Source organism: Psammomys obesus, unplaced genomic scaffold, assembly GCF_907164565.1.
Source record: "Psammomys obesus unplaced genomic scaffold, mPsaObe1.curated_primary_1811, whole genome shotgun sequence".
Classification (NCBI taxonomy): Eukaryota; Metazoa; Chordata; class Mammalia; order Rodentia; family Muridae; genus Psammomys; species Psammomys obesus.
The window spans coordinates 13,397,343-13,421,637 of record NW_026596134.1 but is presented as its reverse complement, the minus strand read 5'-3'; positions in this window follow the sequence as shown (position 1 = coordinate 13,421,637).

Sequence of the window (24,295 nt, the reverse complement as noted above, 5' to 3'; positions counted from 1 at the left end):
AAGCATTTTCCTCTGCTGGCAGGACATGTTCTGAGAATTTGTAGGTGATGATTTCCTTACGTATTATGTAATGTCATAGCAACCCAGCACGGACTTTCCAGTCTGAAACATGGATGTCAGTCACCATGAACAACTGCGAAATGAACATTCTGTTTTGTCTTTCTATGGTCATACCCCATGTATAATGAGAATTCCTGTTCAGTTTCTCTTTCAAGAGCTAGAAAAGCTATGAATTAAACAAAATGAATTCTCCTCTTTCTGGAATGTATGTGCTTAAATAGCTGGGGCTGTTTGATCAGCTCTGTGTGATCTGGTCTCCAGAATCTTATCTGTGTCTCCCCACCCTTAAATGACCACTCGTAAACTGTGGTCATAGAGAAGGAAGTGGATTACATCAATAGCTAAGAGCTGCACATGGATGCCTAGCCTTTGTCATCTTCCTAAAGTGCTTTTGGCCAGATAATGGGGACCATCCCAGCTTCAGCATCGGACCCCTAAGCACTGTCATTCCATCATGGTCATGTGCTTCGGATGACTTCCAGGGGGTCACCATAAAGAAAAGCATGTGTTGGGAAGGGCACAGAGGCCAACAAATAGGCACAAGAATTATTATAGAATATAATATGAAATGGACACCACTGCCCAATAAGCCAGAAGTATCTCAAAGGCACACCCAAGTTTTGAAGGATGCTAGGAAGTTAGAATCATTAGCTACATAAACATGGGCTCAGGGCTTATTTATCAAAGAATGAATGGAGAAAGGTTCCCAGGGACTATCTAGACCACTGGTCCTAAACCTGTGGGTCGCAACCTCTTTGGGGGTTGAACAACCCTTTCATGGGGGTCACATGCAAGATAGTCTGCATTTCAGGTATTCACATTAAGATTCATAAAGTAGCCAATTATAGTAATCAAGTATGAACAAAACAATTTTATGGTTGAGGGTCATCACAACATGAGACACTATATTAAAGGGTGGCACTGTTAGGAAGATTGGGAACCACTTCTCTAGACTTCTTAGAAGACAGGTTGATTCTAAACCTGATAGATATCTATCTATATATATCAGGTTTAGAATCAACCTGTCTATATAGATATAGATAGATAGATAGATAGATAGATAGATAGATAGATAGATAGATAGATAGATAGATAGACAGATATATTTATATCTAGATAGATAGATAGATAGATAGATAGATAGATAGATAGATAGATAGATAGATAGATAGATAGATAGATAGATATAGATATATTTTTTTAAGTTTTTAACTAGGGGACCCATATGAGGACCAAGCTGCCTATCAGCTCCATCTGTGTAGGTCTAGGTCTAGTCCATGCATGGTCCTTGGTTGGTGCTTCAGTTAGCACCCTTGGGCCCTGTTGTTGTTCTTGTGGAGCTCTTGTCTCCTCTGGGTCCTTGTATTTTTCCTCTCACTCTTCCACAAGATTCCTTGCGCTCCACTCAATGTTTGGTTGTGGATCTCTGCCTGTTTCCATCAGCTGCTGGGTGGAGTCGCTCAGAGGACAGCTATAGGGGTGGGTGGGTAGGCAGGCTCTTCTTAGGGAATAGGGAATAGGGAAAGAGTGTATGGGTCATGGAAGGAGGGCAGGAGGGGGCTATGACCGGGATATAAAATGAATAAATAAATATTAAATTTTTAAACAAAAAGAAAAAGAAAAGAAAGTTTTTTCACCCAACTATCCAGTTGTAAAAGTGGACTAAGAAAAGGTCAAAAGATGGGAGTGAATAGAGTTAGAATTCAGAATTTACACTACTCCCCTTCCTGTGCAGGTAGGTTGGAAATGAGCTTAACTTCGTGCAAAAAAAGCCGCATTCCACAGCCGAACAAAGACAAAATTTCTTAGAATCATATTGATTCTCCAACACCAACAAATCTGCAAGGTGGATATGTCAATTCCAGGATAGTGACAGGGTGGATATATGGTGAATGTGTTTTAAAAATATGGGGACCAGGCCAAATTTTGCTCCAATAAAAGTAAGGTTATCTTTATCAGAGGTGACAGAGATCATTAAAATCTGAAAGCAGGAACCTGATATATTGACTATACCTCTTGAATTTGGCCTCACAACCGTAAGCTGCCTTCAGTTAAGTATGCTTTTCCCTGTCTCATACACTGAAATCCAATCTCATGTAAGTTTTTATTTGTTCAGAGTGATAGATAATCCTCCTACAGAATGGTGCAAATCAATAGTCTATTCTCCAAGTAAAGTAAAGCTGCTGGTTCATTTAATGAACAGATCTACATGCAACTTTGTAAACATACAGCTATAATTTCATTTTCATTCATGGGGAGGAGATAGCCGAGACATGTTGTTACCATGCAAGACAGTTTTTATTGAGTTTCTAATGCTGAAATAAATGACACGCAAACATACCCACATTGCCTAATGAAATATTTCACCCCACCTGTTAGCAGAATATTTCAGGATCTGACAAAGAAACTGAAAAGCCACACATACCAAAACATATTTATTCAAACAATAATGACATTTAATCCTCACTGAGTACTTAAAATGTATCAGACTTTTGCCTAAGTTATGTGTATGATTTGCAACTCTGTTGATTCTAACAATAATCATAATTGTCTGATACTATCATTTATTCTTTGTGCAGACTTTTAAAAGAACAGAAAATATAGTATTAAGTTGTGAAAACAAGCTTCAGCTCTTTTTCATCAACCAAGAGACCTTGCTTGTTTTTCAGCTAGATGGGCTTAATCTGAGCCTTGTGAGAATGTAAGGTTTGGTTGCTTCTTTACTGGAACTTTAAAATGTGTTAGGCAAAGATGGTTGTTAGGTAATCTTTCACTCCTACCAGAAAGAGGGCCTCTCCTCTCTCACTCCTTTAAGAATCTCTCTCTGTTCTAGAACCTTATTTCTGTACAAAATCATAGCCTTCCTATAAACTGCCCCAAGGTAGCCACATCCCCAAATTTATCCCCATAATCCATTTCTCAAAATTCCCAAGCAGGTGGTTATGGGAATTCACAACAGTGAGTGGATTAGCACCCCCCCCCCGCCCCACTGCCCTGAGACAAGGCCGGCATCAGCCAGCTGGCTGGAAGCACTCTGGCAAATTCCTTAAAGAGGTGGTAAAGGTAGAGGAGGGGAATACATACTAAATAAACCCCACTTATTTATTTAACATGTTATTAAATATATACTTTTGTGTTCTTGAATTTAAGATGCTAAATCATATCCAGACTTCACATGAGAGCAGGGCCCCAAACAAAAGATGTGGTCCTAAAGGCACAGAAATAACGAGCAAACACTCCAGACACCGAAGGCCACAGAGCCCTAGGAGAAGCTGTTCAAACTGGCCAATGAAGCACAAAATTAACTGGAGATAAATATAAAATGACTGACAGTGGCCTCACTCCATAAAGAACCTTACAAAAATTAAGCATTGAGTGGAATGTGGACCCCAGGCTAGTAGTTTGTGCATTCTTGGGCAAGACATTCACTATAATCCTTCAAAGACACAGTGGTCAGAGGAACTATTTGAGGAATGTGTTTATAAATGGCCTTAGGATTTCCATTTGACTTTAGAATGGTCTTAGTCCTATATATATAATTTTTTTTTCCCTGAATATGCTCAATTCTGTCAGAAGAAACACCAAGTTATAGTTAAGAAAATACATTGGTCACACTATCAGTAAGTGAAATTATGTAGAATACATTAATATTAGGGTATGTAATCCATACACACAAAGACTTGATGTATTCATGGGTTATCAGAGAAAGACTATTTATCTGCCAAATCCCAATTTCCACCAAGGAGTTGTAAGAGTGTCCAGCTCATGCAAACACATGTACCCATTAGAAACATGCTTGCTTGGCCAATATGCATAGAGAATCCTTTAAATAAACTGACTACCTTTCTTTACAGGACATGGCTTCCATTACCAAAGAAAAATGCCAATACAGCCCTGTGATTCCAGCTGAGAACAAAAGAAAAAATAGAGATAAGCCATTCTGTCAATATAGGCATAGGTGGAGGAGGGGTTCAGAATACTCACGGCTGAACTATTAGCTCATGATAAACTAAAGCAGAGCGAAAATTGATGCTTTCAGCTATATATCCACCAATGACTGCAATAGGCTTCAGTGGTTAGTTCCAACTTGATGCTCACATGGTGGGTCTCGGTTCAACTCCTTGGATCACAAAACTAAACCAAAATTATTGAATCTGGGAGTAAAAATTAGTATTTGTGGAGGTGAGGGCACAGGGTTGATAGAATGAGAAAGAGATAAAGGAATAGAGGCAATCAGAATTACACACACACACACACACACACACACACACACACACACACACCTCTGTTTCTTCCAGTCGTTTTCAAGCTAGTTTTGCTCTTACATATTACAGATGAGAACTCCTTTCCAGGAGATAAAAATTGAGGCAGTTTTGACTGTGGAACTCTCCTTTCTGTAGAAGCATCTTTATTCCCTCTCTTTCCCAACCTTGCAAAAGTATGCTCTTTATCCCACAAGCCTGCACTGTACCCTGAAAGTTGACTTCTGTATGTTGAATGGCCCATCTCCTTTGTTTGCTAACTTCTGATTGGGTTTTGCCAAATAAAATGCACAAAGGAGATTAAAGAGCAAGGGATAAAAGAAATGGGACACAAAGCGCCCTTATTGCCACCTCTCTTGTTTAGGTGAGGTTCTGAGAGCTGTGCTTTGACATTTGTGTCTGGAAGCAGTCTGCCTCCACATGCTCTCTCCTCTGCATAGGCTCCATTGGTCTCCTTAGAGGTAAAGTAATGAGAGCTGTCCTGCATTGCTGGAGCTGGAGCACAGGGCATTGTCTTTTGATGGTCCTTAACCTTGCTTTTCCCACTACAAATATTCTTTCTACTAGAATGTTTCCTGAGAAACATCCATTTCCTACAAGAACCTTGATGTATGGTGTGTGGTCATCATTTCTGGGAATGGTTACATACTTAAAAAAAGAAAATCCTTCAAAGAGGAAAGAAGTTTTGGTCCCTTATGCCTGCTGTTTCTGGGCTTGTGGTGAAACAAAGCATCTTGGCAGGGAGGCAAAGCAGCTCATTTCACAGCAGCCAGGAAGCAAGTAAACCAGAAACAGAAGAAAGGGCAGGGACAAGAAAACTCTCTGCTTCTTCCAACAAGGCCACACCCCGTGATGTTTTCACCACTTCCTTATAACCTCTAAGGTTTGGATCCCTAAATGGGCTAATCTACTGATGATATCATAACCTTCATGATCCAATTGCCTCCCAAAAGCCCCACATCTGTTTACTACTATATCAGAGACTAAATCTTTCATGCATGAGCTTCTAGGAAATGGTTAAGATCCAACCTATCGTATCTCATATCTGCTGTATGACTTGTATTAGACTTGAAGGTAGAGAAACCTGAGACTGTCTCTCCTACTCTCCCAATGTTCAAGGCATGTAAACTACAGACATATTTGAAAGTGGGAGGTTTCAGCTATCTTTACGAAGTTAAGAACCTCATAAAAACTATAGAGGTGCTTAGCACTCATCCCTGTGGCCTCCTGCCACCCCTTACACTACCATTGGTTCTTTTTACTCTTTCTTCTGTACCAAACCCAACGCTTAATCCCTGCATCTACCTCTGCTCATCCCCACCCTCAGACGGCATTTTCTGTTCTCAGCACATGAAGTATGTGCATATTAAATAGCTTCTATCAATAGTTTCTATCATTAGCTTCTACTCCCGATTTGACTTTGATTCAGGGGAGTGAGAAGCCCATCTTACCGTCTTTCATTAACAACACGCAACTGGGAGTTACATACTCTCCCCCTCTGATAACGGTAAGGAGCAGTGTCAGGATGAAAGCAGGAATGGGCTGAAAAGAAAACCAACACAGCGTGGAACAAGCCATTTTAACCATAAGATTTTTGAGTCTGTGTCATGAAGGAGATGATGGGACAAGTAGCAATTGCGATATCTCAAGGGGAAGGGAAAAATACAAATAAACAAATGAGAGGACTCATGGCTTGTCGATTGGGAAACAGAATGCTTGCTCAGGCACACTGTAAATCTGGCATGTGAAATCCAAAAGCTGACATTCAGAGGGACAGAAGTGGAGACAGTGATGGCAGAATCACCTCGCTATAGGCAATAAGAAACAGCCAGAACAAGAGACATGTTTCCAAGGACAAGAGTGGGGCATGAGCTTTAGTCCCTACCTTGCTCCTGGGGTCAGTGTTCTGTTTAATGCAGGGTTAAATCCAAAGCCCTCATCAGCCTCAGCTCCATTAGATCAAAGCCTAAGCTAATTTGCTAACTCTGTTAAATACATAAAGCCATCAGAAGTAATTTAATGCTTATCAGATATGCTTACTCCCTAATAAACCCTCACCTACCCCTTATTTCAACCTAATGAGCAAAGTGGATTCAGAAAATGAATATGTAATGAAGAATCCTTCCATTTATTTTCATGAAAGAATTAGAAGGGGGTTTATAGTGAAAAGAGGGACTGGCATTTAAGGGGGCATTTAGCTGCTTCATTGATTTCTATTTCATTTCAGACTGTGCGACGCACGGCTGAGGTTTGTCAACCTTTCGTTAGCCTGGGTAATCCATCATAGTTAAATATCACATATTTAAGCTACAACTGCATCCCCACCATTTAGCATGCACTGAATTTTCTTTAATTTACAAAGAGAATCACTGAGCACCAGACAAATAAAGGAGCCAGTTTTTTTGTTATCGAGAGAGCCCTATAGAGAGGAAGATGGGCTTGAGGGTCACATCTGCCAGAGGCTCCCAGCTGACTCCCAGAATGAGAAACAGGATCACTCCTCTTCATGCTTTTCTTTAGTCCCCCTCCCCCACCAAAAAAACAAACCCCCCTCTCACAGATGCCTACCCCTCTGCCTTACCCCCTACCCATTAAGATGGCATGAAAGAATTGTATGGCTGAGAAAAAGACATCCACAGTATTTGCTTTTTTAAATGTGAATGTTTGTGAGGGTCCTGTGCCTTCCCTTGGATGCGCCCAGTTCTCCCAACACAGTGGGTTTAGCTGTCTCTGGACTATTTAGATAAGAAGAACAAGCATGTGTCCACTGCTCTCCACGGAATCCAGAAGCTCCCTGGAAACATCCATTTCCCTTCCCATGTCTACGCTGTCTCCTCTTTGTATCACTGAAGATATAGACTCTTTTTCCGTGATTGCCAAAGAGCCTCTAAACTCCTCACATAGTTATTGCCTCACCAAATGCCAACCTGGCTGTCTGCAGGATATCTGACTGAGCTAAGTATCATAGGAGGGGTAGCCAAAATGACTGGAACCTAACCAGGGTTGGAGGGAGAGGTAGCAGAGGGCACATGTGGTCAGGCAATATACAAAATGCCAGGACTTGAGATGACACTTTTTATAAACTTGTGTAGCAATTGGGCTGTGTGTGTGTGTGTGTGTGTGTGTGTGTGTGTGTGTGTGTGTAGTGTGTACCACTGACTTTTACCTGAGGGTTGGCTCATTTTAGGATGTGTCAACCAACGGAATAGCAACCTTTTGATTCATATTCTTTCCAAATGAGAAGCCCTTCATCCTCTCTAAGAATTGCATCATCTTCAAAACTGGCTGTTATGGAGGTCATCCTCCCTCCCTGTTCTCTTCTCTGAAGCTCTCTTCAAAATTCCAAAATCACCCCCTCCCATTTTGTTTTAGATACAGAGAGATTCAATCTTCTTACCCACTTCTAGACCCGAACTTTGTATAGTAGTAGACTCAGCCTCTATATTCTGGGAGGCCCACTAAAGTGTTGCCTAAGTAGAGCCCAGATTCTCAACGAGACTGGACCACAAATCTTAGTGACACGGAACTATCACCCAACGTCTACATAGTTCAGCTGTTCAGCTGTGGGATCAGGATTGTGGTGGATCTTGGCAGGACTGCTCACACATCTGGAGGCTCAGTGGTGGCCTCTTCTGGACAGGGAGATACAGGACTCCTTGCCTCTTCTCCTAGTCTTGGGATCAGCAACACATCCTAGTTGCAGAGATTGCACAGGTCATGAATAAGCAGAAACATGGGAATATTTGTTCTAGCCTCCTCTTGTACCAGGCCTGCTAATGTCACACTGATGGGACCTTCTATGCAACAGCCCAGCAGAGGATTAGAAATAACAAAGAGATGGAAGCCATTAACGCAACCAATCTCATATGTCTTTATTTAGAAAGAAAAAAAAAATGACCATTTCAGATTTTATTTCATTATTCTTATAAGATTGGACCCTAAGGAGTCCATGTGACCTGGCCGAGGGCACATAGCTAGGCAGGGACAGCTGCAGGCTCATATTCAGATCCATGATTCCCCAGTTCAGTGATCTGTCTGTTTCACTGTGCCACCGTCGTAAAAGAACCACCAATCACAAAGGGCATCATTTCCCTATGTCCCTAGGAAACCTGGTGTAAAATGATGCGAAATTCCTGGAGTTTGGTCCAGGGTTTCATCCTTCTTAGTTGTGGATAATTTTCTATCTGAGCCTCCACCTTGTCAGGATATTTAAAATAATTCAACAATTAGAAATTGAGATCATTTTCCTAATTTTACTTCTCTGAGAAATCATGACACAGAATTGAAAAATCTTGAAGTTGCAACACCTGCCCAGAGGCTCGCTATGAGTCACTCTTTGACACATTCTCCAACTGCGCATACATCATTCCTGTTTACGTTTAACGAGTCCAGGTGAGCCTGCTTCTCTGTGTATCACACTGGAAACAGCCTGCTGATCACCAGTAGATCTACATATGTACACTTGTGTGCAGGGGGAACTTGTTGCAAACCCGTTATAAACTTTACTCGTGGATTTTTGGGAAAGGATGGTTTTACCTTCCTTTTCCTCCTCTCTTGATTTACTTCTGTTTTCAGTCAGTGGTTCTCAAGAAGACCATGACTGGAGATTTGTGGGGGTGGGGGTGGTTGGGATGTGCAGATGTGTTCTCATGTGTGTGTTGATATGCTCTCCCGTGTGTGTGTGTGTGTGTGTGTGTGTGTGTGTGTGTGTGTGTGTGTGTGTGTGTGTAGAGGTCAGAGATTGATGTTGCAATGTCTTCCTCAATCAAGGTTCCACATTATTTTCCGAGACAGTGCCATCTATCTCATTAAAACCGGAGCTCACTGGTTTGTCTAGACTACCCAACAACTATCTAGGATCCTCTTGTTTCTACCCACCCAGGACCCACCCAGGTTATAGGTACATGCTGCTATGCATACATTTTCTATGTGGGTTTTGGGATCTGAGCTTAGGTTCTCACACTTGAATAGCCATCTGAGCCTCCTCCCCTACCATGGAAACATTTCTGATCGCTACATTTGGAGGAGGTGCTACTGGCAGCTAGTGAAAGGAAGATGGAGGGGAACATGAACATTCTTACTTCTCATAAGATGTACCTCTCATACCACATAACAGAGACTCGTCCCCCACAAAAATTCAATAGTGCTATGAGATGCTCTACTTTAAAGAAATAAGATATCCATGCATGAACTTCTGGCACCTACAAATTAATTACAATTTTTTTTTTAATTAAGGTTATTTGTTCTGGGAAGGTACTACCTAACTGATCCAATAATGGGGATGGCGGATATGCACAACCTTTTAATGTTGGTTCTATATTTATTCTATCACTGCTATGTCTACTTCAGCTTTTTCCATGGCTGGGTCCCTGTGGTGCACAGTGAGTAGGGCTGTGCACCCTGTGGTAGCACATTTGACATTAAATTCCCATCGAACAATGACTGGGTGGATAGACAGATTTATTGTATGTTGTCTGCTTTGCTCTCTCCTTTGCAATAAAATGCAACATGGCCAATTGCCTCACAGGGTTGTGTGGAGGTCAATTTAAATAATCTATCTAAACTCTCTAGCCTGATGTAAGTGCTCAGTAATTACTAGTCTTCACTCATTTGAATTGAAATTTCCCTTCATTTCAAGCCTAGATATGGTAGTCTGGTTATTTTGAACTAATAGACTCTACCAAAATCTCACAAAGTACACAGTGAAGGGAAAAAAATTCTATTCATGATGTTCCTAAGTCTTTTAGTGCTCAGGGCATTTGGTGAGTTGGAATGGGGCTTCCAGGCTTGCTGGAACTGCACTCTACCCACTAGTGACTAATATCTGGATCAGTGCAAAAGCATCTTCCTCAGATTTGATGTTCAGATCATTTCCACCTTAGCCCAAAGCCCTTTGAAGAGGGAAGATCTTAGGTACAGTTTAAATGAAAATAAAAACGAGGATTTGGGAGGCCTATACAGAGTATATTACAATCTATGATTCATGACACGAAATGATAGAGAAAGTAGTGCCTGGAAAAACACCTCTGAACAAATGCGAGTGAATTAAGAGCAGAGTGAAGATTATTCTGACTATCCTGTTGTCTCTTTAGCCTCTCGGGGAGACAAACACCCTTCTGCAATGAAACTGCTCCAAGATTGTGTTCTTTCAAATATAGTTCTAATTAGCTGACTGGTGCCAAATGTTAGATACCTACCAGAGCTATGGAGTGTTGGGTGTCAGGTTCAATACCTCTTACTCAGTTTTGATATGAATCATGCCAATTTATGACATCAGAGCTATTGGCAAGATTCAAATAGTCTTCTTGAATCAAAGTAAGATTTTCTTCAGACAGTTTTGGAATGTGCTCACACTGAGATATGTTTACATTTTCTCATCCAACAATTCAATTTGTAAGGTTTTTTTCCCTCTAAATCCTCATGTAGGTATGAAAATAGCTATATGACTATTTGCTACAATACTACTTGTAATGAGAAATATTAGAGGTAACATGAACGCTCACAGTGGGAAAATATGATTTAATAAATGATATTACATCATTCAAAGAAATACTGAAAGAGAATAAGGAGGCTGTGTCTGCAAGCACAAACTTGGAAGGATGCCTATGAAATATGGTCAGAGTCAAAAAAAAAAAAAAAAAAACTAACCTTAGACAAATACACTACAACTACATTTTAACCTTAAAGAGAAAACCATAGAAAATAGCAGAGGTTACAAAAAAAAAAGTGCATAAAATTTTAACCATGGCAAATTACATTGAGTACTAATTGAGAAAAGAATGTCATAAGAGAGACTTTTCTGTGTAGCATTATGCTATTCACATCATATTGGGACTATAGACGCACTTTAGAATATAAAGGAATGATACCCCTTGAACCATCTAACTGTGCTGATAGATACAATAATTACAATTTTGTGAACCTTTAAATATGCCAAAATTAGTTGAGGAAAAAGAAACCATCACATATATTCCAGTTGTGGACAGGAGTGACTGAAGAGCTAAAGAACTCCCACAGTGTGGTAGTCTGAATGAGAAAGCCCCCCCATAAGGTTCTGGCATTTGCATACTTGGTCCCCAGATGGCAACACTGTTTGGGGAGGTTTAGGAGGTGTGGTCTGTTTGGAGGAAGTACATAATTGGTGGAGGATTTTGAGAGTTTAAAGACCCATGCCATTTTAAGTTTGCTCTCTCTGCTTCCTGACTGCAGTTCAGTACGTGAGCTCTCCACTATTCGCGATGTCTTGTCTGTTGCCTGCTGCCATGGTTCCCTGCTGTGAGGGATCCAGCCTTCTGGAACCATGAGCCCAAGTGAACTCTTTCTTCTATACGTCACCTTGATCATAGTGTTAATCACAGCAACAGAAAACTGACTCATGCAACAGGCAAACCCTGTGCTTCGGGCCTTTGCTGGCACACATCCAGAATTCTCAACTTCCCCAGGGATCTCCTGCCTTCTTTTTCCATCTACAGCAGCAAAGAGAATTATTCTGCAGGGCTTGCTGCTAAGCGCCTATAAATTCCCATATATTTCGACAGCAACTGCCACAGAGGCAAATGTGAGCCTCTTTTCTTTGGAAAGCTCCAACCAGGAACTTCAAAATAACAAAAATGAGTTCCCAAACTTGCCTTATCAGATGCGGAAGGCAGGTGAAGAAGGGAAGGGAGGAGATGCCGAACGAGCAACAAACAAACAAGCGCAGTCCCCCCTATTGCTTGAACATAAGCAACACGTACATTTCACTCCTGTTTAATTTCTTAGTAAAGGCAATAGTGATGCCATGCTTCTTCTCCTTTATAAGCAGAGCTGAGGACCTCGCTCTACGTATTCTCCCTAAAGATATGACACAATACATTAAGTGTCAATTTATCTACCTAGAAGTAAAATGTATTTCTTATCTAATTCATTGCACCTGGTGGAGTCATCATAGGGAGGAAGGATTACTTTTTTTCATGACATTGTTCCAAGTGCTGGGCCTATGCCAGGAGTTCAGTGAATATCTCTAACACACACACACACACACACACACACACACACACACACACACACCACAGTGTAACCTCCTCACTGTTAAACACCTCTTTCTTTAGTTGTCTGTCAATATAGTGTACATATAGGCACAGATAAATTCGCATTTTGTGTATCCAGTCCATCTACACATCACTTCTCAGAATCCCCTTCTCACCGGTATCCCGATCTTCTTCTAACCCTTGACCCACAAGTAAACTATCACCCACAGAAAGAACTTGTGTTCTAACACTGGCTGTCTCTCCTTACAGGCAAAGCAAAATGCATGCATCCAAGGTCTGCCTACTGCTCCATCCTTTCACCTTTGAGAGGTGTTAGCATATCGTGCCAATTGCTTATGCAACAACCATCACACTTTTATTTTTATTTTTTATTTTTTTTTTTTGCTTACTAAAAGAAACCTATAGACTAGGATCAGAAGAAAGGAGAGGAAGACCTCCCCTATCATTTTATTTGGGAAAGGCATGGATGGAGAAGGGGATGGTAGGGTGGGGCTAGGAGGGGAGGAGGGAGGGAGCTACAGGGGGGATACAAAGTGAATAAACTGTAATGAATAAAAATAAAAATACAAAAAAGGAACCTAATATTGTTCAGATAGTAGCACCAGCATGCTCAAGGAAAATGGACCTAGAAGTGGGATAAGAATCATAAGTGCACCCTATAATACTGGCTGTTGACTTAGCAATGGTCATGAGACCCATTTCTTTTCTATGGGACCTGGAAACAAATACAATACTTCAGGAGACTCTTTCTCCTTATAATATAGAGGTAAAGGACAGGTAGAAGCTGGCTAGAGCACAGAGACTGCTGGGATTCAGAACTGGGCAAGCCTAAGACCTCCCCTTGTTCTGATACGTGATCTAACTCCCAATTTTAAAACCAGTTTCCATCGGGTATTCCACTGGAGCTGAAGTGACACTAACGCAAAAGTAATAATTTAAATTTCCGTTACCTTTTACAGACTTATGAATATCAAGCTTTTTTAAAAATAATTCTAATGCCTTAAAAACAAACAAACAATACACTTGGAATTGGAAGGGCAGGGGGGAAACAAACAAAAATTCAAGATGAGTCTCTTCCCACACAGGCTAGAGAAAATAATAGGCCCAAGAGTATCCGACTTCCCAAACAGACACAAATGATAACCTTAGGGAGTGGAGGGGGCCTGCGTTCCTCAGCTGCGGAACCAAGACACCGAACAAGGCTGGAGTCCGCAAGGAAAAAGAACAACCCGAAAGACAGAGCAGAGCCCAAGCAGCCTTCGCAGGGCAGTCGGACTGTGTGGTTTGCAGGAGGCTGGGGGTGAGGCTCCACAGACATCCTGGCTCCACACAGGGCTGATAAGCTAAGCGGGGATACTTGTAAGTCAGCTGTCAGCCTTGGTAGCACTCCTCCCTCTTGGGAGCCTCGGCAGTTTGTCACATAGGGAAGAAACACACCCGAAGACGCCCAGTATTGGGGGTTTAGCTTTGTCCAACTCCTGTATCACCTTGGCCAGAATGAACTGATAAATGCGGTGGTAGTCTGTGAATTTATTTTCCTCAGATGAAATCGATTTTTTTTTTTTTGGAAAGGACGTCGCCCTGCATTCATTCACTGGGGAGCATTTGTGTCCTGCTGGACAGACAGTAGACAGAGCCACAGCCTGAAGCAGCACAAAAGAGCGATCTCTGCTGCCATCTTCTGATGAGAAGAGTAAGAGGCAGAGAAGACAAACGGGAAAAGTTAAAAGGAAAAGATGCTCAGGAGACAGCTTTTCTCTGGCTGCCCTGAAGAAAAATCTGAAGGGGGCTCACTCTCCTTCCAAGGGGCAGAAAGAAATCCCCCACAGCGCTCTGCCACACCACCCACACCCTGGCCTGACCTTTTCTATCCTATCTGGCTGGACCAGTTATCACGGATGGAGTTACTCAACACAACCCAGAGGTAGACTCTATAAAATTTGGGAATATTGACCTCTCTGCGTAGTTTGTACTTTGACTCAAAGGCCTGAAAGCTTCACTTTATTCCTACTCATAGAAAAAAAAAAGTTATTCAGCTCAGGTGCCCCAAAGAGTGAATGAGATTGGAGGTTATTTATACCGTGCCCTCCTGACCTGGCTCTGAGCTGGTTCTGAACCCACTGAAAAGAGCAGGAAGATAAGTACCGCCATTGAAGAAACTCCTTAGAAAGCCCTTTGAAGAACTCAGCATAAGCCGGGGTGTGCGTGGCTAAGTGACCCCACAGTCCAGTCCATTCAGACGCAGGGCTTCCGTAGCAATGCAGCCACCAGCCGAAGACGGCCATGCCTGGCATTCTGTACAAGATGAAGAAGCAGGAGCTCCATATTAGTGAGAGCAAGGAGCCGAGAAATACATGGGTCTACTCAAAAACTCATTCCTTCATTCATTGAAAGCCAATGGTAATCAGACAGTGATCAAAGGACACACACACACATACAAACACACATATGCACGTGCATATACACATACATATAAATACACACACCTGGATACACATACATAAACATGTATGCGTACGCACATATACATGCAAATGTGCACACACACACAGAACTTGTCTCCACAGAACTTTGAGTCTATCAAAAAGCTATTATGTCATCCATTTGAAAAAAAAAAGATAAACCAACCAACGAGAAAAGACAGATAGTATTGGGGTGTGAGTCAGTTCTGCAAAGCTGGAATTTGGAGGATTCATTGACATACTGAGCCTAGAATAAAATCATTGCTTTATGTACCCGAATCCTCTAAGAGCGTGTTCATCTATGCTCTTTATTTCTTCCACTGGATTTATCCATCTATCGCTATACAGTTACCTCCCCTCATCCTTGTAACTGGTTTTAAATTTAGAACTGTTCTATCCGATAGCACATATGTTGCCCTGAACTCACTCAGCAGAACGGGCAAATGATGGTTTCCGATCGTCCTGCTCAGTCTCCTGGTAGCTTGGACTTCCCAAGCCTCACCAACAGTCTCAGCTTTAATTTACATGTCAACAGGTTCCTTAATTACTGAGTCGGGAATACAGCCTGGGGAGGAAGATAAATAGAACAAGGGCAATTCAGAAGTTATTGCAAAGACCCAGTCCAGAGATAAAGGTGGCTAGCAGGCTATTCCAGTAGAACGATGACGTAGCAGGAAATGCTAACATTATATATGTATTTTGAGGAGACAGCAAAGGTTTACAGATCACGTCAAATGTGCAATGGGAGAAAAAGGGGAAGAGTCAAATGTGTCTCTACTGATTTTCATCTGTATGACTAAGCTTGGTAGCTGACAACAAGAGCAACAGAGAAACAGTTCTTTCTGCTTCAACCCTTATGTGTATCCGTGTGTGTGTGTGTGTGTGTGTGTGTGTGTTTCAGGAATGGGAGCATGTAGAGCTTAGAAGTTCACTTCCAAAACTCAGCATTTCAGACATCTACCTGATAACTGAGTGGAGATACTGTGAAGACAGACATTTAAGTTAGGGTGTTGGGTTGGGGAACCAGCAGCTTACAGGTGGTAATGCTGTGAGTCTGCTATGAGATGGCCTTCGGAATGAGCACGAGCAGAGAGGCTGTCCACGGACAGAGGAATACACAAGCAAAGCTATAAAGAAAAGCTACCGAAAGGAGCAGAAGGAGCAGCCAGTGAGCTCTAAGGAAAACCGCAAAGATGCTGTGTCTAAGACACCAGTTGGAAATATTCTACAGGAAGAAATAGGAAGTCTCACAGTGCTGCTCACACAGCAAGAACAAAACTTATTTCTCATCCAGACTGCTTGGGACCAAGAGTGTAGTTTGGAAAGTTTAGATTTTTTTTTCTAGTCTTTCCCTATATATAACAAGATATCTTGGGGTCTGAGTGCAAATCTAAACATGAAATCTGATTATGCTACATGTACAGGTCATACACAGAGCTAAAACTAATTTTTATGTTTACAGCACAATAGTGTATGTGCTTTGACTTCCACTCATCACATGAGACTAGATGTGGAACTTTCTGTGTACAGCATCATAAAAATGCTCAAAAGTTTACAGAGTTTCGGAGTATTTTAGATTTGGGAGTATCAGACTGGGATACTCAAACTTTGCACATATGAGTTCTGAGAATTAACCCTCTGGTGTAAAAACACAAAAGATGATTGATAACTGTCTTTAAGCTATGGGAGAAAATCCTGAGAAAAGTAAACTAAGGGGAAAAATTGGGAGAAAAAAAGAACTCAAGTCAAGGCATGGTCAGTGTGTTAGGAGTTCACATAGAAGTCTATTCGTTGATGAGTCCCAGATAAGCTACAGAAAAGCATGCGAAAGAGGCTGACAACCACCCCTCCCCCTGCCACCACCCCGGAGCCGAACATTTGAGGACAGTGTGCCCTACAAATAGCTGGGTATGGTGGCATGCACTTTTAATTCCAGTACACAGGAGCCAGAAGCAGGCTGTTTTTGTGAGTATGAGACCAGCCTAGTCAATCAATATAGTGAGTTCCAGGACAGCTAGAGCTACATAGTGAACCCGTTCTCAGATAAAAAAAATAAAAGTCAATTAAGTACATCAGTGTTTTTTTTAATTAATTACACTTTATTCATTTTGTATCCCAACTGTAGCCCCTTCCCTCCTCCCCTCCCAATCCCACTCACTCCCTCTTCTCCACCCATTTCCCTTTCCCAGCCCACAATATGGAGGTCCTCCTCCCCTTCCCTCTGACCTTAGCCTATCAGGTCTCATCAGGACTGGCTGCACTGTCTTCCTCTGTGACCTGGTAAGGCTGCTCCCCCACTCAGGGGGAGATGATCAGAGAGCAGGCCACTGAGCTCAAAGTACATCATTATTAATGAGACTCCAAATGTTCCTGTAGGTCATGAGATCTAGCAATGCATACATTAAATCCCATCACCTGCTTCTCTTAATAAACTTTTTGCACATGTGACCTTCCTTCTCTAGAAAAGGAAATTGACCCAAAGGCTAGAAGTTTTTACTTGTGAGAAAGGATTCCAGATATTGTCCATGTCAAGTTCCCCTGTGGCTCATTTTATTTCACCCTTTGCTCTGAGTTGCTGGCACATCTCATCTTTGTTGTTTAATAACCGGTTGGAAAAGCTACACACATTTTACTTCCTTATTAAGTTAAAGCCATACAGTGGGTTTCCACGCCATGAAACATATTGGATTTGCTCTCTACTTCCTATATTACCCTGACCTTGAAGAGTTAGGTAATGCTGACCTTGATATTTTAGGTCATGCTCAGGCAACTGTGAGTAAGACCCAACAGCTGTCCAGGGCTCCTGTTCAGGACTGTCTCCATTTGCTGTCCTCACCATGGGCACAAATTCCAATCAGAAATTGGATGATAGCCACCAGGCACTACCCTGGTTTGGTTTCGTCAAACTATGGTGTCATCAAACTACTCTGATATAGTAATGTGTGGCTTTTTTTTTTTTTTTTTGTCATTTGCTTTCTTTCCTGTTCTCATTCAAAGATAAGAACAGCTCCATGTTGTTGGCCTCTGCGCAGAGGCCAGCTATCACAGATATCCTGGCATTTGTGTACAAGCCAGAGCGTGAAGAGATGGCTGAACCACTGAAAAGGCATGCGGAAAACGGAATCGGATAAAACTTTCATTGAAATTGGGATGTTGAGAGGTGTTTGAAAGGTGTAAAAAAAAAAATGTGTAGAAAAATGGAGATTTGCTCACAGCTTCCTGATATCAGTGAGAGAGAGCTGTGGTTTTTAGAACAGTGTTATCTTTGTGATGTCTATAAGCAGGGTAGACATCCCAGGGCAGTACTTTACCCTGATAAACCTCCGTGGGGAGAGTCAGAGGGCTCCCCGAAAGATTGCAAGGCTACCCATGGTAGACTTAAATGAACCATAAGGAAAACTGCAGCAGATCTGCCGTGTTCCCTAGACCACAGAGAGAGGAGCTTTGTATTGAAGCTGATAATCTCCACATACAATGGCCCTGTGATCCGGCATCAAGGTTGGGGCAGCATGCCTACGTTTCAAACAGCTCTTCTTCCTGTGACCTTGGGTCACATTGCAACGCATCCCTCTCCACTCCACCCTGCTAAAAACAAAATAGATGCGTGTCTGTCTCACCACCGCTCTGTCCCCAAAGCTTACCACAGGTGGCTGTTAGAAGGGTCCAAAGTACTTGTTAAATAAGTGATGCAGAATTAATGCATGGCATGCATGCATTTGCGCTCCGCCAGTTTTATGTTGCTGCAAAAACTAAATGAAATAATACATGTAAAATCATTTGGCACACTCAACAGCCCGTCACAAATGTGAGGAGGCAGCATTATCATTCCCGCCTTGATTTTTTACCCTCCACTGTTGGGAGTGAAAATTGATTACCTATTAAGTGCTGAGTGAGAAGGTTAACCTTAATAATTTCATTTGGCTTGTGTACAGAAAGCTCTGTTCTTGCCATGCCTTGAATAATCCCTGGCAGATACTGCAGATGCCAGCTCCCCGTTTCTCCCCATTTCCAGCTGGCAAAGCCAAATTCTTCCTGTGATATATTGGATCTGAAACCCCACGGTGATGTGTCTGATGGAGAAAATGTCAAGCTAAATGAGAGAAAGGTGGCTGTGTCTTTCTCCACAGCCCTTGCTGACTGTGTTGTTTTGAGTTAGCACATATAAAATCCATGTTCTCTGCTGGTTACAATGTCGCATAACTGCAGACTTTCAGATCCATAGAACTATTTACTTCCCAGCAGAACTTTGATCCCAAAGGAAAAAAAAAAAATATATATATATATATATATGGGATGACAGTGGGGTCAAGGAGCATTTTGAATATAATATTTGCCTTGTTCACAGAGCCTATTCCTTTTTATGTGCAAGCATCTTTATATTATAATCAATTGATATCCTGCACAGAGATGGCAAATTAAGAAGTAAAAGGAAGCATAGTGTGTGTTATACCAATTTCTAGAAACAAAATACTAGTAACCTGAAACACAGATGTCAGGTTGATGCAAGAATTTAGTTGATATATACTAAGTGACAAGTTAAACAAGAGGATTTGGTGCTACTGCTCTGATGTACGTCATGTCACCTATAGCTAACAGTTGCGAATAGACAGATACATACAGTTCAATATATACGCAGGTCAACAAAGCCAGAAGAAATGATCTTGAATGCTTTGATGAAAACAAAATGATAAATGTTTGAGGAAGTAGATATGTATAGGCTGATTTATCATTACATAGAGCAGACATACATCAATGTAGCATGTGGACGGCAAAAATATGTGTAATTTTAATGTGACAATGAAAGAATTCAATAGTTATAAGAAACCCTGTGGATATTTGGTTCAACCCAGACGAGAAAGATCTAGAATGAGTGTTTTTGTTTGTTTCATTTTGCTTTTAAGGGAGGTTTCATGTAGCTTATGCTAGCCTCAAAATGCTACCTCTGGTTCTCCTGCCTTCAGCTCCTGAGACCTGGGATTATAGGCAGAGACTGCCATGCAGGGATTGTGTGGTATAAAAGATCAAACCACACTTAATGTAATGCTAAACAAGCATTCTACCAACTGAGCTATATAACCAGCCACTGGTATATTTATTCATTCATTGTTTATTTAAAGATTTAGGGAACAAAATGTTACCCCCTTACTAACTGGTCCATTCTAGAGTTTAATGTTAATCAAATATTCTGCTCAATAGTCTTAATAAAAATGGATTGTTCTGTTTGTTGAATAAGTTTTGAGCAATACTTCTGTAAAAAATAAAACAATTTCTGAATTCTTATTGAGAAGGGACAGCATGTAATCCAAAACAAAGAAATACATGCTTAGTCCAACATAAGGAAATATACCACAGTGTCATATGTGTCTGTCTACTTTTTATAAAACATGTGAGGGCTATAGAATAACAGGAAGAGATGAGTTTCTGGAAACTTGAAATAGACATAAAGGAAGAAAACATTTAGGCAATGAAGAGAGAACACCTATAGTTCACAGAAAAGAAAAAATTTTCCTTGTTTCTAAGCACCTATACATCAGGCTGACCCTGTGATAGAAGATCAATATATTACCCCCTGCAAAGCCCTTCATTATCCACAGAAAAGGTGTGAAACTGAGGCTTGAAGAAGTTAAGCAATTTAAACTAGATTATTTCACTAAGCAGTTGGCACAAATCCAAATCCTGGGTGTTCGAGTCTATTAGGCCATTAAGGAGTCTCCTTGAAGTCAGAGTCACAAAAAATTGTTAAGTTCTCTGACTAACCATAAAGGTAGGATTCATAGAAAGAACGTGCTTGTGATTCCATCTGTGTGCGTGTGCATGTGTGTGTCAGTAAAATCAACCGTGAAAATTCCTGGTCGTAACAATTCTGGAGAGTGAACAAGATGTCAGCCACCTTCAAGTGTGTTCAAAAGATCTGATTTCTTACTCTACTTGCACTGGAAATGTTGATTTCTTTATAGCAACACTATCTCTGAGTAACCACCCAGAGATAAGCAATAGATATACCATCAGCCATCTCTCATGCTTATAGGAGAACTGTCTTAAGAGGTTTAGTCACATGATCTGACTTGATCATGACATCACTAGAGTGCATAATAACCACTGTTGAATGCAGCCCATCATTGGACTCATCCACGGTGATGCCATTGTGAAGTATAGGACTGCATGTGAACCCTACTTTTCTATGTTGACTCTCATCCAGGTCAGTGGAAAATCCACTCCTTACAGGGGTCATATAAAATTTGTTTATTCAACTCTGACTTTGTAGAACTTGCACAAATATCCAGTAATTTAGGAAGTTACAACTTGATTGTGCTGTTTGTACCTCTAGTTGGAAGAAGGCCAAAGGGAAGGGAACAACATACTTGGGGTTGTTGATGCAGAAAATGAACAGTGAGAGGAAGATGAGCATAATTAGTCTCTTACACAGAAAAAGCAGGGCCTCAGAATGTCTGCCTGAAATGCTAGCCCTGAAGTGCGCGACACCAGCATGGGAAGATCTTCATCATGGGCTTTGAAATTATAAAAAAATAACAAAATGTGAAGGGAGTCTTGGGGATTATTTTCTTGGAAAGTAATTTCTAAACACAGAATACTAAAAGAATTATTTCACCCAAAGCGCCTAACTCATTATACATTAGAATAAACATTCCTTGTGCATCTTTTATGTAGACTTCCATATGACTTTGTGGAAAAAAAAATAAAAACTAGTAAGAGAAAAGTTTTGACCTTAAAGAATATAGAATGTCTGACTGGAAACAGTCTTATCAAGGATAGTTCTGATGTTTTCAAGATAAGAGACAGAAAACTGATTAGGAAAAAATGATGCCATACACCAACAAAACAAACCTAGATAAAGACAGAGGGGCATAGTGAAAAAAATACTTAGAAATTAAAAATGAGTAGTACTTGATAATTTACTGGATACTATTTTTATAGCATGGTGAAAGGTGTCTTTTGTGATTGCTAGCTTGAAGAAATTTTGGGAGAGAATTCAATATTTACATATCCATCCATTTAAAGAATACTTATCAAATGTTATTTTAAACATCTAGAATGTTAGCTTCTTTTGCTTGGTTAAATGCACACGATTAGAGAGGAACTTTTTCAGAGGTTTAGGCATTGAAAGGGAACACAGGATATGAAGTGTTATAACAATTTCTTATAAAGCACAATCAAGACAGACCCAGGTAATATTCAATGACCACCATATCTCACCACCGTCTTGGGCACAATGTGTTTTATAATGATTGACTTTCAACATCCCATTCACTCAGGAGAAAATTGAAGCTGGGAGTCTCTAAGTATCTTCTCCATGGAGGAGACTCATGGAATTATATGGTAGAATTTGCGTTCAAAACTAGGTCTCTCAGGTTCCAAATCCCGTTACCCTCACAGTTATGCCAACATCATACAGAACAGGTGGATGCCATAAGATTCTATCAAAAGTAATACTGACCTAAAAATTTCACTTTCCCTGTACTCCACCATTCCTCATTAATTTATCATAACAAAGTATGTTACATTTTATTATAATTCTGTTCTTTTCAAAGGTGCGTTGACTCTCTGAAAATGCTTTTCTAAATTGAGCATGCTGTCTACAAGTCTTACTGTCGTGTTCCAAAAATATCCAGTACTAACTTGCAAAAACTGATTGTGTGCCCTCCATCCCAACTTTGTATTTCGTGAGGGCATGCTGGTAGCTTGGAATCAGGCCCTGGGATGGCTATTTTTATTGCAGATGTAGAAAAAAAGCTAGAAGTGTGGGTTTCTAACGATTTTAAGACAGGCAGTTGCTAAACATTTTCCAGCATCACCAATGTACATAAAGATATAGATATATATTGAGCACATGAAAATTATTGAAATATTTACAATTTCTTTCCTAGTAAGAGTAAAGTTTTGATAGCTAGACAAATGATAGATAGATAGATAGATAGATAGATAGATAGATAGATAGATAGAAGATATAGGTATATAATATGGAATTTTTAATTTTTGTGTGTATGTGTTCATGTAGAAACCAGAAAATGGCATTGAATTCCCTGGAACTAGAATAACAGGTATTTATAAGACACTTTATGTGGGTATCTTATGTGGCTAAGAGACCTTGAGTACTCTGCTCTATAAGGGAGAAGTATGCAGTCTTAACCACTAAGCAATCTCTCTAGCGCCATCTTAATACATTTTTGGTATTACCTATGAGATTATCAGAAAATAAGATTATCAATAAACTTAGAAATTTAATGCGCTATTAACTCTATCCATGTACACCAATGGTTTGTGAATATATTAACATTTCCCAGTTCTTTTTCTAGTCCTGCCTTCCTTCTCCCTGATCACTTTCAGGAATCTTGTGCTTTAAAACCAGAGCCTGTTTGAGGGTTGCCTTCTTTAGGAATGCGTGAATCTTAGGAAGAAGCATTTGTGTTTATTTTTTTCTAGTGGGATTCCAGGATGTCCCCTTAACAGTAACATCTGAAACTACCATTTTATGTGGCAATTTCAAATGATCACGCTCTTGCGTGGTTTCCCGGTTATCGGGGTTGAATGAGTTAGAATGGCTTTCTGAATAATGCAAATCCAAGGATGTGGAGACGTTTTACCTGGAATTATTTGTATTTTATTTTGGGTGGCTTAATAATAGCATGAGAAATCGTTTTTAGAGTAACTGATTCTGTAGCCAAAAGAGGCTTCCCCTACCTCAGGATATGCGGAACTTAACAATTCTTTTTCCTTTCAGTGGGGGAGAAAAAGATGTACTTTTGATAAACAATACAGACATACATTATCTCAAAATGGTGGATTAGAGGAAAGCATGAATATTAACTTGTAATATTTTGAGAGAGACGTGTTTATGGCAATCGGATGATTACTTACTAGTAATTGTGTCATGATAATGTTCGCACTTTATGTAGAAACCCCAAACAAATAACCCACAGAGCTTCGCATAGCAAAGTTATTAGCAGTGCTTCAAGGCGAATCTCTCTTTGAAGACAAATGCCTTAAAGAAAATTAAGTGAGAAGCCACAGGGAGTTCTGAAGCTTACAGGCACTAGCTCTTCCTGCATAGCTGCTATCCAAGAAGACAGGGCCTGGCTGGGATTGTCATAACATGTACATCTTTGACTAAAATCCCAGTCCAGCTCTGGCTGCTGGGACTGATGCTGGCTTTCCCAGTCCTTCATGAGTAAGAGTAAGTGAGAATGGAAAAAATGTTGTGGTTTGGAGACAGGTTTGGAAAACCTGGGGGATTTTTTAAGTTGAGAATTTTACAGCTACATTTTCCAACCCCTATAAGTCATTTGTGGGTACAGGTAGATTTTTTTTTTAATCCAAGAAAGTAGACATACAGCTGTTAAAACAATAAATAGCCCCTTGCAAAAAAAAAAAAATCCCATATTGACTGCATTATAGGCACTCTGGAAAGGAGCCCTCCATCTGCCACCTTGCCTTTGAGAGGACAATGGTTGTGAATCACAGA